Genomic DNA, 15,764 nt, shown 5'->3' with positions numbered 1-15,764 from the left:
TGTGTGTGGTGCCAACCCTGGGCTGATGGTCCTAGGTTCTGTAAGAAAATGGGCTGAGCAAGCCATGGGGATCAAGCCAGTAAGCAGCACCCCTTTCATGGTCTCTACATGAGCTCCTGCCTCTGTTTTGGTTCCTGCCCTGACTTCCTTTAAGGATGAACATCAATATGGAAATGTAAGCCAAATAAACCCTTTCCTCGCCAACTTGCTTTTTGGTCTTAAGTGTTTGGTTGTTGCAACAGAAATCCTAACTAAGACAGGATATTTGCCAGCTCTACTTACCTGACACAGGTGTGGGCTTACCACACCTAAATATTCAGTGAAGACTGTGGTGCAAAAGGAAAGATGCCTGGAAACTAACTTTTTACATCAGCCCACATATGGTTCACTGAGGGGTCTATATGTCCTCAACTCTGTTATGGAAATTTATTTACTTATTTATTTATATGTGAGGCAGAATCTCTAACCCAAACTGACCTCCAAGTCTTTATGTAACCAAGGATGATGAACATCTGTGATCCTCCTACCTTCATTCGAGAGGTTGAGTCCTGGAACTGTAGGCATTTTACACCATACTTGGTTATGAGGTACTAGAGATCAAATCCAAAACTGTGCATGCCAGGCAAGCATTCTGCCAACTTAGCTACATTCCCTGTGATGGTTTTTATCTTTATTTAGCATCTAGTAATTTTCTGGGAAAGAACAGCAATGTTGCTATGGGTCACATCTCTAACCCCAGGGGGCTGAAGCACAAGTGCCGCCCTGGACTACAGAGTAAGGTGCAGGGTTCCAGGTCAGCCTGGGCTGTAGTGTGGACACTATAACTTGTCCATTTGACAAGACAACAGAATGTTTTCCTCAGAGTGTACAGGGCTCACTGCTGCAGGACATTACAGTCTAACACCATCTAAAAAGTCTAACCAGATTCCAGGTGCCCCTCACCCCCATACCTTATTTACTTCATTACTTCTACAGCCCTCATTTTCATTTTCGAGTCCGCTGTTTACCTGTATCCTCCACTAAAGGTAGGGTCCATGGGAATTTTCTTTTTCTCAGCAGTCACCATATAGACGGTTTTGAGCAGATATGATTACTTACAGATTTCAAATTATTTCAATTTGTTTTGGGGGCAACTAAATAAAAGAGATAGTCTTATGGGAGACCAGGAGTTTAGAAAACTAAAAGCAAAACTGAACTTGTGTAACGCTTGTCACTTTCTTTGTGCAGCATATTATTTATCACACCTACTTTTCTAGCCAAGTCTTTCACTACTTCCTCATATCTTGGTACCAACTCCTGTTCGGAGAAGAAACTGTATATACTCTTTATAATGATAAAATTAATAATTGCTTTCAGTGAAAATGAAGAAGGAAGTACTCACTGCTTGCTAATTACCATTCATCATTTTTCAAAATGATCCTAGTAGTTTCTGGAAACAAAACCAAATGCTGTTAACGATTATGTGGCAAAAACTGATATTTTTGATATTTGGTTTTAAATAAGAGGACTGCAGAAGGAACAATGAAACTAAATAAAAAGGAAGAATTCCAAAGTTAAGAAAAAGATACAGTAATACCTTAGGATTTCAAAGATATAATCTTAAAATGTTTCCCTCTAATTAAGTAAGAAACTAAAACACAAGTTAATTAGACTTTTAAAAGAAACATAACAAAGTAGGCATGGAGAGTTACAGAAAGCAGCAGGCTAAAGCAGAAGATCACAAGTTCAAGGCTAGTTTGGGATATATACTAAGTTTGAGGCCTGGGTTAGCTACATGGTGAGTTCAGGGCTAACCTGAGCTATATACAACAAGACCATGTCTCTTAAAAACAAAATGAAAAAGTAGATCATGTACACAGTTGATGTAAAGTTTCTTAGGTTGAGTGAATTAAGTGATAAGAGGTTGAGAATTACTTTTTAACAATCCTTGACAGTCTCTTGACTCATTAAACTACACAGTTTCGAAAAAAGATGAAGATAAAAAGGGTGGACTGTAGTACCTGAGGCTTTCCCAGAGTCATAAAGACATAAAATCCAACTTGGGAACTAAACCTGACCTCTGAAAACCATATATGACAAAACTGCCCTGTAAGATATAAAATAATAAAACAAATGAGTTTGAAGGAGAAAAAGAAGGAACACTATTCTCACGTCAAAACTCTTATTAAATAAATGACACTAACAGAAGAAATCTTAGGTTTCGGTCCTTTGACGCTTCTAGTCTGTGAGCATTCATTCTGTGCAGCTTTACAAAGCATAGGCTAACGGGAGCTAGAGAGATGGCTTGGCAGATAAGAGCACTTACCGCTCTCGCATCGGACCTGGGTCCAGTTCCCAGCACCCACCTGGTGACCCACAACAGTCAGTAACTCTCTCCCGTCCCAGTGGATCCACCACCCACTTCTGGCCCATTCAGACACTGAACACACATGGTACACGTACATATATGCAGGCAAAATACTCATGTACATAAAATAAAAACAAGTTTTAAGTAAAATCTAGGGGTCATTTTTATTTTTTGGGGGGGGGGCGGAGTTTCTCTATGTAGCCTTGGCTGTCTTGGATTCAATTTGTAGACCAGGCTAACCTTGAACTCATAGAGATCTGCCTGCCTCTGCCTCACCAAGTGCTGGAATTACAGGCGTGCAGTACCACAACCAGCTTAGGTGTCATTTTTAAAAGCTAATGTACCTATAACACTTACTGCAATGCTCAATATAAATATTATTAATAAAGTTAGTACTTTACTGTGTTGTTAAACAGCTACAAGTATTTTCATATCAGAATATTCAATTCCACAGCAATACTTATCTAGTATACTCAAAGATTCAAAGCTTCTATGCTTTTCATGTTATGCCTCCTTTTAAAAGTTTCGATCCAGACAGTGGTGGCACATGCCTTTAATCATAGAACTTGGGAAGCAGAGACAAGCAGATCTCTGATCTCAAGGCCAGCCTGCTCTACACAGCAAGTTCCAGGACAGCCAGGGTTACACAGAGAAACCTTGCCTCGAAAAACAACCAAGCAAGCAAACAAACAAATATAAAAGTTGAAACAATTTAAAAGTAACGAATGAAAGGCACAGTGGCACTTGTCTCTAACACCAACCCTTAGAAAGCAGGAGGATCAAAAATGCAAGGTCATCCCCGACTTACACTAAGTTTGGAGTCAGGCTGGGCTACATGAGACGCTGTCTCAAAAAAGCAAAGACCAAAAAAATAGATAACAACAAAGGAGGAGAGTGGTGGTCTAGTGTTCCACATCCAAGATTTTTTTAAAATGAAAGTTATTTATGAAGACACCTATCATACCGAAGAATGGTGTATCTAAAGAACACTCACGTTTTATCTCATACTTTCAGTTGCCATAATTAATCATTCACTCTCACTAAACAAGTTAGTCATTAAAAGAGAAAACTTTGTACCAACTATACATTAACCCAGTAATGCTGAAGCCAGCACTGTACCATTCTACCATAGGTAAATTCTCCAACTTATACATAGACTGTATTCTCCAAGGAGACTTACAGTTCACTGCAAAATGATGGAATAAAACTAAGGCCATGGCAATAACCAAAGCCTACTAACCAACTAAACCTATAAAGAACCAACTAAGAACCACTGGGGATTAAAGGAATAAACAACCAATTTAGATAACTTTCAACCACATGTTTTGTGCTCCCCACAGACAGAAGGGGGAAAATTGCACAAATTTAAGATTACGAATAGTATCATAATCATTTTATTTATCTTTGGATTGTTTTAAACACAGTGTGCAGCAGAGCGCTTGCTTCTATTCCGAGTTAGAATGGTTGTTTAATAAATAACGAATGAGAATTCAGAGTTCCACTAGAACCAAGCTGGGTCTCCGGACAACGCATGACCATTTCCACTTGAAAGAACATCTTCCTTGATCCCAGCAGCAAGACCAGAGCTGGGACACCAAGAACTTCAGAGTGTATTCAGATAAGCCCCATGAAAATCATGTTTTAGTTGGATCATTTGCTATATCTAAGTATGCATAAATCATTCTCTTGAGATTTCATAATATAAAACTTAACCTCCAAACTTTTCCTGTCCTTTTCTTTTATCAATATGTTGAATTTAATTCCAATTAGTACAGAAGATTATCAATTGCAAACTACACTACAGCCAAAAGTGAGGCCAGTGACTCACAAAAGCTGGTAAGTAGCCTCTGCATGTAAAGGGGCTTGCTGCTAAGCCTGCTGATTTGCATTCAGTCCCCAAAACTCACATGGTAGAGAGAACTCAGCTCTCAAAATGTCCTCTGACTCCCACACATGCACCATCTCACACACTCACACACACACACACACACAGACACACACACACACACACACACACACACACACACACACACACACAACTTTTTCTAAACATTAGGAAAAAACTCCCCCCAAAACTACTACAACTCAAAATTTACCCAAAAATCCAGAGTAGAATCTAATATTTCTCTAACTCAAATCCAACAATCCATATTTTGACTTTATCTAAGAAGACAAAGCTATATGACCAAAGCCATTCAATGACAACACAGGTTTTTCAGACATAAAAATAAGTACAAAATTACTAAAGATTACTACTTAAGTTATAGACTTTTGTAAATAAACTATTGACTGCTCATAATGACACTGACCTTCATATTTAAATTTTTTGAAGAAAATTATAAAGAGCTTGTCCAGCATGTGCACTACATTCTATCCCCAATTTAAATGAGAGAGAAAGAAAAGAACTTAGAAAATAGTCGCAGAAAAACTCACCTAAAAAGGAAGTCCCTTCACCAGGGTGGTAGCACATACCTATAATCCCAGCAACTGATCAGCTGAAGCAAGGGGACCATGAATTTGAGGCTAGCATGGACCGAATACTGAGACCTTTAAATTGTTTTAACTTATATTACTCCAAGGCAGTAATTCTCAACCTTCCTGATGCTGTGACTCTTTAGTACAGTTCTTCATGTTGTGGTGACCCCAACCATAAAACTATCTTCATTGTTACTTCATAACCATAATTTTGCCTGCTATGAATCTTTATGTAAATATGTGATATGCAGGATATCTGATATGTGACCCTGTGAAAGGGTCACTCAATACCCAAAGGTCACAAGGCCATGTTGAGAACCACTGCTCTAAGGAAACAATTGAATGTCTATAATACATTCTTTTTGTCTTGAATCAAGATCTTATGAAGCCCAGGCTGGCCTGGGTCAATTCTAAGACCTTCTTTTTGGTGGGTTTTCTTAGGAGGGGTGTACTTTTTCTTGGCGAGATTGTTTTTGTTTGAGATAGGGTCTTGCTACGCAGTCAATGCTAGCTGGCCTAGTGTCTATCACATAGCCCAGAATAGCAGTTAATTCATGGTAACACTCTTGCCCCAGCCTCCCAAATGCTGAAATTACAAGCATGTGTCACCATACTCAACTTCCATAAGTATTAACTGTATTGATTACCCTTTCTGCATTAAATTTCTATACTATTTATTTTATTTCTTTATTATTTTGTCTTATATAAATTCATAGACTACATAAGCATTTGTTAAAATGAAAATAAGATTATATGACCAAAACTGATAAATAGACTTCCCATCCAAATTCCAGAAGGTGCAGCATGAGTTTAAGGACCTTGGCTGAAAAGCAAACCCCCATGCTGGTGTTACAGCATGTACAACACAGCCACGCCTGGCTGTGTACATGGGCGCTGGGGATCCAAACTCAGGTCTTCACGCTTGCACAGTGTTCTTGCCCATGGAGCCATTTTTCCATCCCAGAGTCTCACAACACTTTACAGAGAGCTTAAATAATTTACCTATGGCAAACATTGCAAATGACACCAACATTGCAAATGAAGTTTCAAACCAAGATCTGTCAGACACAAAATCATTTTTTGCTGAAACACTTTGAGTGAGCCAAAAAGGAATGTATTTTCAGTTTAATTATTAAACATTTATATTCTCCCTTGAATATATCGTTTCTAAATGTTTAGGGAATAAAAGAAAAATGAGATTGAAAAGACCATTCCTGATGAATGCAATAGGTTATTTGGAAGAAACACTCAAAGTGCTGTATGCTTCCTATGTGTACCTATGCTGTGCTGATTACATGGCTAAATAATAATTACTGGGACAAAGTAGGTAAATTTGGTACTACCTTTCTCATGTATAAGGAAACTGAAAAATCAGAAACCTCTAGAAATCATAGAAATTCTTAGACACAGACTTAGGATTGGAAATTGAATTTAGCAATGCTCTTGCCTGGGCTTCTTTGATAGCTGGGACTTTTTTTTTAAGACAAGGTTTCTGTGGCCTAGACTACTGCCTCAAATTCTACACGTAGCCCAGGCTAGCCTCACACTCAAGGTTCTCCAGTCCCAGCATCTCAAAGGCTGGAGCTGCAAGTGTACAGTGTCCAGGACACTACAGTGTCCAGTAACCATACTCTTTCAGCTAAGGGTGTAGTATGTTATACAACTTAAGCTTCCTGTAGATTTTTACTATAATCACTTCATTTTAAATGATTGTCTATGCTCAGGTTACATTAGCAAAATACTACCCATAAACACATGGTGCATCATCTTACACACATGACTTTGAACATACTAACAGGTCAGACCATTTTAGAGAAGATGTTCACGTGTTCTGGCAGCTGTTTTAACCACGGTGGGCTTCTGAAGAAATGGCAACAGTGAAATTTCAAAAAGAACAGGAGAAGTCAGCACCAAAGCTAGTTTAGCATTAATAATAGGTGAGCTAATAAATAGGTCTGTGTTTACCAGTCAGGCTTAGATCCTGCTTATTATGTCAGTTGGAAAGCAGGAAGGAAACTGGTTTTAACTCCTTTACAACCTGTGGTTATCATGACAACATCACTCTGGGAGAAGTGTAGCTGATGCCAGCAAAAACTGAGAAAGCTCACATCTAAAACTACTTAGCACAGTTCCTCATTTCCAACTGTTTCATGATTCATTCATGTAACAAAATTGAGAGCAATTCCTTAGAGCAAGGGGGAGGATAATTAGGACTGAGAATCTTCAACATGTTTGACAATACATGAATTTCCTTAATTAAGATTTTTTTCCATTAAAAACATTTTTCTTCTTGAGACAGGATCTGTGTAACCTTGGCTAGCCTAGAACTCAGTATGTAAAATTAAGTTAGCCTTGAATGCACAGGGGCCTTTCTCCTGACTACTGAGATTAGAAGTTTGTGCTAATATAACTGGCAATTTAAAAAAAAAAAAAAGTTAAAACAACCCCTGAATTCCAATCATTTCTCTCTGCTGCTTCTTGTTCAACTTTTTCTAAATGACATTTATGTACTTATTGTTTTGGGGGATGCAGAGCAGGTGCAAGAAGTCAGACAACAGCATGCAGGAGGCAGCACCCTGTTTCATTATGTGGATCCCAGGGATAGAACTCATGTTGTTAGGCTTGGTGGCAAGCACTCTACACACCGAGTCATCTTTCTGACCTGTCTTTTCTTTGTTTGTTTGTTTGGTTGATTGGTTGGTTAGGTTTGGTTTGGTTTGGTTTAGTTTGGTTTTTCTAGACAGGGTTTCTCTGTGTAGCCTTGTCCTTCCTGAACTCACTTTGTAGACCAAGCTGGCCTCAAACTCACAAAGATTCACCTGCCTCTGCCTCCCAAGTGCTGGGATTAAAGGAACCACACCCAGCTTTTTTTAAACTAAGTTACAGTGTGTGTGTGTGTGTGTGTGTGTGTGTGTGTGTGTGTGTGTGTGTGTGTGTGCGTGCGCGCGCGCGCGTGCATATGCACTACAGTACACGTGTGGAGATGAGAGAACAAGCTTTGGGAGTCAGTTCTCTCCCTCCACCATCTAGGTCCTGGGGATCAAATCAGGTCTCCAGGCTTAGTGGCACAAGTCTTTACTTGCTAAGTCATCTTGCTGTCCCGCTTAGTTGATTCATGTAGCTACTCTTCAAGATATTATTTTAGACAAAGAAGTAAGTTTTGAGAATGAGTAACTCAAAGACTAAAGAGCTCATAAAAAAGCTTCAAACTCAGATACACATTACTAGATGGCTGTCATTTCCTTAACCTGCCATAAAATGAAAGAAATAAAACAAGATGAACTGCATCGTCTCAAGGATCCCTAAACACTACAAGTTTAAGACTGATACAATCTTAGACCAGAGGGAAAGAGTGAAATACCAATTTGGATTAAAAATTGTTTGAGGGGACTGGAGAGATGGATCAGCAGTTAAAAGCACTTCCTAGTCTTGAGCAGGACCCAGCTTTTGTTCCCAGCACCCACATATTGTAACTCCAGTTCCAGGGGATCTGATGTCTTCTTCTATCCCCTGCAAGGCACTGGACACACATCGTACACATGCACACACGCTTACAGGCACACACTCATGCATATAAAATGAAAATAAATAAATCTTCTGTTTTAATATTGAAAAATCCTGGGACGTGCTAATATGATTCACACCTGTAATCCAAACATTTACAAGGTTATGGCAAGATGTGAGTTGCTAGCCTAGACTACAGAGCAAGATCTTATCTCAAGAAAAGGAAAAGAAAAAGCAGAGACTAGGGATGTAGCTGAGAATTCTTGCATAGTATGCAGAGATCTCTGAATTCATTCCCCAAGACCATACAAAGTGAGCATGGTGGCACTTGTCTGAAAGTTCAACTACTCTGAGGTCAGAAGTTCAAGGTCATCCACAAGTACATGGAAAGTTCCAGGCCTGCCTGGAACACACCCTGTCTCAAAAGCAAAGAAGCAAAACAACTTACTAGGAAGGACACTGTGAGCAAGAATACAGAATGGGTTCAACTAGAAAATGTAATAAGTAAACATATCACTTTACAAACAGAAAACCCAGTGGAAAAAAAGTTCTAAAGTCTAATGACACAAATGTATGAAGACGCCATGATAAAACTCATTACTTTGCATGCTAACTTAAAAACCAAGTTCTATCCCCAAAACATTGTTGTTTAAAAGACTACAATCACTAGTGTAGATTGACCCAGGCAGCATTCCTGGGATCCATCCAGGGACAACTGATTTCTGAGTAAGTTTTGGAAAATAATGATGCCTATATCCAAACAAGTTTGAGAACAGCGGATTTAATATTAAAGCTGTTCGTTCACTGTGAGCAGTAATATGTTGTTGGTACTCTATCTAGATGAGTGGACATTTATTCATTTCTCCCCAGGAAAAGTCATACAACACCTACAGAGTGAGACTCTCAAAACAAAACAAAGAAGAAGGAGGAGGAGGAGGAGAAAAAAACACTAGCACAACAAAAAAGAACTCTAAAAAAGAAAGAAATGGCATCACTAAGATATCTAAAAATAAAAATAAAAGAATGTGTGAGTGGGGAAAGAATATGATCAAAATATTATGTATTTAAAATGACGTTAGCTTTTTTTTAAAAGTCTGTAATATAAATGTAGGAAAACCCTAAAAGTACTGAAGCAATGAAATGTTGACATGGTACAGGTGAATTTTGTTATGCTAAAACTATAAAACTGCAAATTGTGCTCTAATAAAAAAAAAACTTTAGTCCCTCAAAATTTTTCCATCTCTAATTTCTTCATCTTCAAAACCTGCCTCTGATCTAAACTTGTTTTGTATAACCCTAGCTGTCCTAGAACTCATTCTGTAGTCCATGCTAGCCTCAAACTCAGAGATCTGCCTGCTTCTGCCTCCCTGGGATTAAAGGCGTGTGACATCATCCAGCTGGTCTAAAGTTTTAACAGATGACAAAAAAAAAAAAATATGAGGCAAACTAGACTAGCAGTTACCAAAAAAATAAAAAAAATAAAAAGTGAGATGTGAATTATTTTGTTGTTGTTTGTTTTTAGTTTTATTTTATGGACGCTGGTGTGAGGGTATCAGATCCCTTGGAACTGGAGTTACAGACAGCTATGAGCTGCCATGTGGGTGCTGGGAATTGAACTCAGTCCTTTGGAAAAGCAGCAATGCTCTTAACCACTGAGCCATCTCTCCAGCCTGAGAAATGAATTCTTTCAAATATCACTTTGGAAGAGGCTTTCAGGGTTAAACATGTTATGAAGTAATATTTCCAGCTAACATAATTATTCCTGGCTTATAGAGCAGAATCATACATGTTTGTACCTCCTAGTGCCCCAAAAAAAGACAGCATGCTTCTTGTTTTAAGTAGTTCATGAACTGGCTTACTATGAAGCATCTTCTAAATATGCGACAAGTTAGTGTAGTAAAGGTTCTCAGGAAACACACAACTTTTGAGACTGTTCAGCAACTTTGTTAATGGATGCATCTCTAGTTTTGAAAAAAATTCTTAAATACTACCTTTGCATTGCTAAATGGACATGATGTGTGTGCCACACTATCTTCTAAATAACTGTTTGTGGCCATAGACTAGTGCTGCTGTCTGCTTTGGTTAAAGCAGCTTCCTTTCTCAGTGGGTAATAGTTACTGCAAAGGCTCCTAATTGGTCAAACTACTTAGAATAAGTGAGAGTTGATGCTGTCCTAACTGGGACATCTGTTATTACCCTCTTCAAGGCTCAGGGACATCATGAAAGAGCAGCTGGAAAATGGTTCGCAGTTAAGAGTACCAATTCCTCTTCCAGAAAACCCGAGTTCAATTCTCAGCATCCACATGCTGGCTCACAACCGTGTATAACCCCATCCCAAAGTATCTGACATTCTCTTCTGGCTTCCACCAGACATAGTGCACAGACATAGATACACACAAAACACCCATACACATAAAATAAAAATAAGGTTAAAAAGCCTTTTTTTCAAAGACACAGAGCAAAGGATGGGGTATTGTGCATGACATGCTGCTCTACTCTTTAAATTCATAGCACAAGACTCTTGTGATTACCTGCACAAGAATGTGTGTATATCAATGTCCCATCATGGAGAGGAGAGGTGCTCATAAGGCTCCATCCCTCCCAGAGGCAATTATGGTTGCTAGGAGAGAGAAAAACATTTCCTTCAATGTTTTAGCCACTGGTAAGTCACCCATGCTCCTGTAAATAATTCCCAACTTATGTTCATGAAAGCAAACAACAATTAAACTCAGTGGGTCAAACACAGAGAGAGAGGAGGGGTGGAGGGAGAGGGAGAGAGAGAGAAATAGACACAAAAGGACAAGGGAAACAACTCTTGAGATGAGGGAGGGGATCAGCGGGAAGAAGAAGAGGGCAACAACAAAGTATAATGGGAGGTGAATATGACCAAAACACATTATACAGATATTATGTATGAAAATGTCATAATGAGAAAAAAAAGATGCTGAGATGTAGGAGCTAAGAGCGTCCAGCCTTTCAACACAGAAGGGAGATCAGATTCACACTATGTTCACAGTATCATTGAGAAAGTAGAGTGCCTGGGGGCTGATTGGAAAGTCAGACTTTGCTTCCCTATAAGAGATTGTTTGAAGGAGACAAAAGTAGACAGGCAAGTTTCTGATCCATTTTTAAAAGTCAATTATTTTATCAATAAATAATTATGGTGTTGCATATTTATAGGGTATGATGTGATGTTTTGATCTGTGTATACATTATAAAAGATTCAATAACAATAATTAACATATCTGAATATGTGGCTCTTCAGGCTATCCTAGAGGTCAGTTGACTGAAATACTGCTGCACTAGCACTAACTCTTCATTTCTAGAAAACGATCATGAATGAGGCTCGGGATATGACTCTGTTGGTAGAGTTCTTGCTTAGCATGCATGAAGCCCTGGGTTCCATCCCCAGAACAACACTACAAAAACACATGTAATAGCACCTATGATCCCAGCACTGGGGAAGCAGAGGCAGGAAGTCCAGAAACTCAAAGTCATCGTCTGTCACACTGCAAGATGAAGGTCAGCCTGACTTACTAAAGACCTCTCTCAAAGAGAGGAGTGGCTTGATAGCTCAGAGCGTAAAAGGCACTTGCAATGCAAATGGGACACCTTGAGTTCAATCCCTGGAGCTCACGGTGGAAGGAAAGAATAGAGTCCCAAAGGCCATCATCCTCTGACCTCCAAAGGCACCCCATGGCTTGTGCATTACTATACATACATCTACACAGACCAAATAAACAAATAAATAAAGCAAGCTATTCCTACTGGGACTCAGTTTCTTTACATCCCTTCTTAATAAAGTATAAGGCTTTGCCAAGACCTGAAGATTCACTGTTTTCTCACTCTAACTAGGACCGAGGGTTATCTCCATCCACACATCTCACAGACACAAAATTGATGAAGCCAAAAACTCAGATGAGCACTAGCTGCTTCCCTGTCAATCTTTCATCACTCAAAGCTGAGGTTCACCAAGGAGAAAACAGCATTATAGTAGGATGCTTTATGGCACACCAAGCCAAAGCCAAGAATGCTAAGCCTTCATAAGCAGCCCTGGGAACAGTGCCATCTGTAGTGCTACATAACCCAGCACCTCAGTCTGCCAGCATAAACAGTCTCCACAGAATTAGTCTACACTTTGACATCGAAGATGACTGTGTTTTTCATCCTATTTGCAACCCTCCAAAAATGACTCCCAGCCATTAATCCCCTTTCCTGTTGTGGTCCTGTCTAGTTCCTGTGCTGTACGTTCTCTCTCCTCTTCCCTTCACACAACCTCCCAAGCTGGACTGCCTGACACTGTTCAACTGTAAACAAGTTATTCTGACTCCTGAACTGACTTCATTCACTAGCATGACAAATTAAGTCTAAGTGCAAAGCACTCTATCATTCAAATACACAGTCCACAGAAACCATTTTTTGTCTACCATCCATTCGTTACCTTCAATCAACAACTTTTTTGCGGCTTATGCCACCAGTTTGTACCTTGAAGCATGTGTTTCTATTACCTACTGACCTGCTCACTCTATTTGCGAAAGACTTGGCAACACTGTTCAGAGTCTCCGCACTCCCTGGCTCTGCCACTGACTCCTCTAGTAACCTAGCTTTACAGTCCCCTTAGCTTGACGCTAAGAAGCTCCACTTTATCTCCATTTCAGAAATCAATTCAATAGCCACATCGTACATTCTGTTATAACAGCAATTGCACTTTCAACTCTTGAATTATAACACCCAGTATCTTCTGGTTTTATTTATTCTGTCAGCCTACTTTCAAAGCCTATCACTTTAAAAATGTACTACTGTAATCTCTTGCCACACTAGCCCTTGTGTCACACTAGGGCATAGAGTTTATACCAAGACCAGCTGAATTGTTCAACTTGCCTTCTCAGATGAAAATCACTCCTATAACTGCTGCACACAGCAGAAGGTGGGAAATGCACCGCCTCAGCTCTCCTAGCTACTCTCATTGCATCTACCCGCACTTTCTCCGAAGGCCTTCTCAAAACTCTCCCATTTTCTCAATGTCTTAGTGACACTCCCCTGTCCTTCCTATAATCTCAGGCTGCTGTCGTCCCAAACTTGACTGGGAAAAGGTTCATTAGAAAGGCTGAGGATGTAGCTCAGTAGTGGAACAGTTGCCTAGCATGCCCAAGGCCCTAGGTTCTGTCCCCCACACCACCACCACATGCCCCCCCCAAAAAAGCCAGCAACTTAGAAGCAACACTGGAAGATTCTGGAATAACTTGTTCTCTTCCAATACCATCTCAGATCACTTCTTTCTACTCAACCTTTAGGTTCAGAGGCTCCCCCAGGACCTTTCTGTTTACTCTGCTCACCTTACTTACATAACCTCCTCCTGGTGACAACAGATGTACATCTCCAAATTAGACTTTCTAAATCTATTCAGTCTATAAGAAAGGACATTGATGGTAGGTATCCTCTTCCTGTTTCAAATTCCTAAATCAGACTTGCTACTATAGCTCCTCAGTGGCCTCATGCTCTCCAAAATGGCCTTCCAAGCCTCCCTGGGTACCATCTCCTCTCTCCTAGCCCTCACACACCTCCTGTACAGCATCTCCATTACAATAACCTCTCCCTCTCAACTGGTCATTTTCAGAAGAATAGTTGCTAATGTCTACCGTTTTCAAAGCAAACCTCCCCTTTGACCCTTAAGACCACCCATAAACTGCCTACCCACAAGTTTTATTTTCTTTCAGTTCAAATTTCTCAAAACCTGTTTTGGTGCACCGTCTACTTCTGCATGTTTAATTTACTCTCTACTTGACTTCAGTCCTCATCCTTGCACCAAAACCACTCTTTCCCCTGTCACTGCTGCGTCTCCTGTAAGCTGCATCATTATTTAAACTGCAGTAGTAGACCCAGGATGGAGCCCAGGAACCTGCACAAGCAGTGAACACCTTACCATTGAGTTTTTCTTTTTTTCACACCCACACACAAACATAGGCACACATGTACACATGTTCTTGCAAGGACGCCATAACCTGGAGCTAGAGTTTGAGATAGTTATTGGCCACCTGATGACATAGGTGCTGATAACTGAATTTGGACATCTGGCAGCGATGCACTCCCTCTTAGGCGTTCTATTGCTGTGCACTGCACTCTGACAGAACTGATGTTATTTGCCGCTGTCCAAACCTGTGCATGTGGATCTTTCGTAACTATACCTGGGAACTACGCTGTTTCTACACTGGGCCCCTAAGGTGTCTTTTCACTCTTTTAGATATCATTTACGTTTATAGCTCTGATCCAGATCTGTCCTGAACTCATTTCGTTGATACCTTAGCAAGTATCTCAACCTCAAAATGCCCTACATGGTACCATTTATCTTCAAAGTGGTAGCATTATGAAAGCCGGAACTTAACAATCACACATACGAACTTTCCTTCACCTTTCATGTCCACCCACTTTCAAGTTCACTACTATAGAACAACTTATAATGACACCAGTGTCACCAAGTCTCCTCAATCTAGTATCCATGAAACAGATAAGAGATCTTCAAAAATAGAAACTGGCACACACTACTTACCAGCTTCGTTTGGTTTTAGTTTGGGTTTTTTGAGACAGGGTCTTGTTGTGTCACCCAGGCTGCCCTTGCAGTCACAACAGTTCTGCCTCCACTTCCCAAGTGCTAGGATTATAGGTGTGCACTATATCCGGCAACAGGACTCATTTAAAACTGATAAATTAGTATGTTTTCTAGGTGGTGGTAAAGTATTTATTTGTTTGAGGTGCTAGAGATCAAAGACAGGGCCTTCCCAACTCTAGGTAAGCGTGTAAGCACCGTGCTACATACTCAGGCCAGGAAAAACAATTTCTGTTCCTGACAATATGCTGATTGCAAAATCCCTCTCTACACACTGACTCTGTGGATCAACATCACTCAACTACTAGTATAAAGACAAATTCGTATAAAACAAAGAAGTCAGCTGGGTAGCTAAAAGCAATGTAGTTAATTCCAAAGTGAAAATAAACTTTGAGGGCCAGTGAAAGGGCTTAGTGGGTAGAGGCACTTGCCACCAAGCCTGGCAATCTGAGTTCCATCCCTGGAACCCATGTAGTGGAAGAAGAAAGTGGACTCCCACAAGCCCTCTGACCACACTCGTGTTCTGACACACTTGCCACATATGCATAAACACACAAAATAAATATTTTTTTAAAGAAAAGAAGTTTGGGGATAAAGCTGATATGATTTACCACTTCAGTGTTTACAGTTCCATGGTTTATAGCGTCCCCACACACTGCGCAACTGTTCCACAAGGAAGGCCGCTGTGGTTAACACTCATTCCCGAGCCTCTGCTCTCATCTCCTGGAAACCACTCATCTACCTGCTGCCACATAGCTGCTGCTCTGCACACGTCACAGAAATGTGATCATAAAATGTAATTCTTTTGTGTCTGCCTTCTTTCACTTAGTAATG

General features: G+C 40.0%; 1 protein-coding gene across 11 annotated transcripts in view; it reads right to left on the bottom strand.

Moving 5' to 3' along the window:
* Nucleotides 1–15,764, bottom strand: part of SHLD2 (shieldin complex subunit 2) — an 85,008-nt gene that overhangs the window by 56,481 nt on the left and 12,763 nt on the right. For 5 of the 11 annotated variants that reach the window (XM_084796810.1, XM_084796814.1, XM_084796817.1 and 2 more), the window contains one exon: nt 10,858–10,946. The exons of the other annotated variants lie outside the window; for them this stretch is intronic. The gene's annotated coding sequence lies outside the window, so the exon portion shown is untranslated. The remainder of the gene's footprint in view (nt 1–10,857; nt 10,947–15,764) is intronic. 11 annotated transcript variants of the gene reach the window in all.

The sequence above is a fragment of the Acomys minous genome (genome assembly GCF_964271855.1).
Source record: "Acomys minous genome assembly, chromosome: 9".
NCBI lineage: Eukaryota > Metazoa > Chordata > Mammalia > Rodentia > Muridae > Acomys > Acomys minous.
Note: the sequence above shows the minus strand (reverse complement) of the source record. Positions and strands in the feature narration are given on the sequence as shown.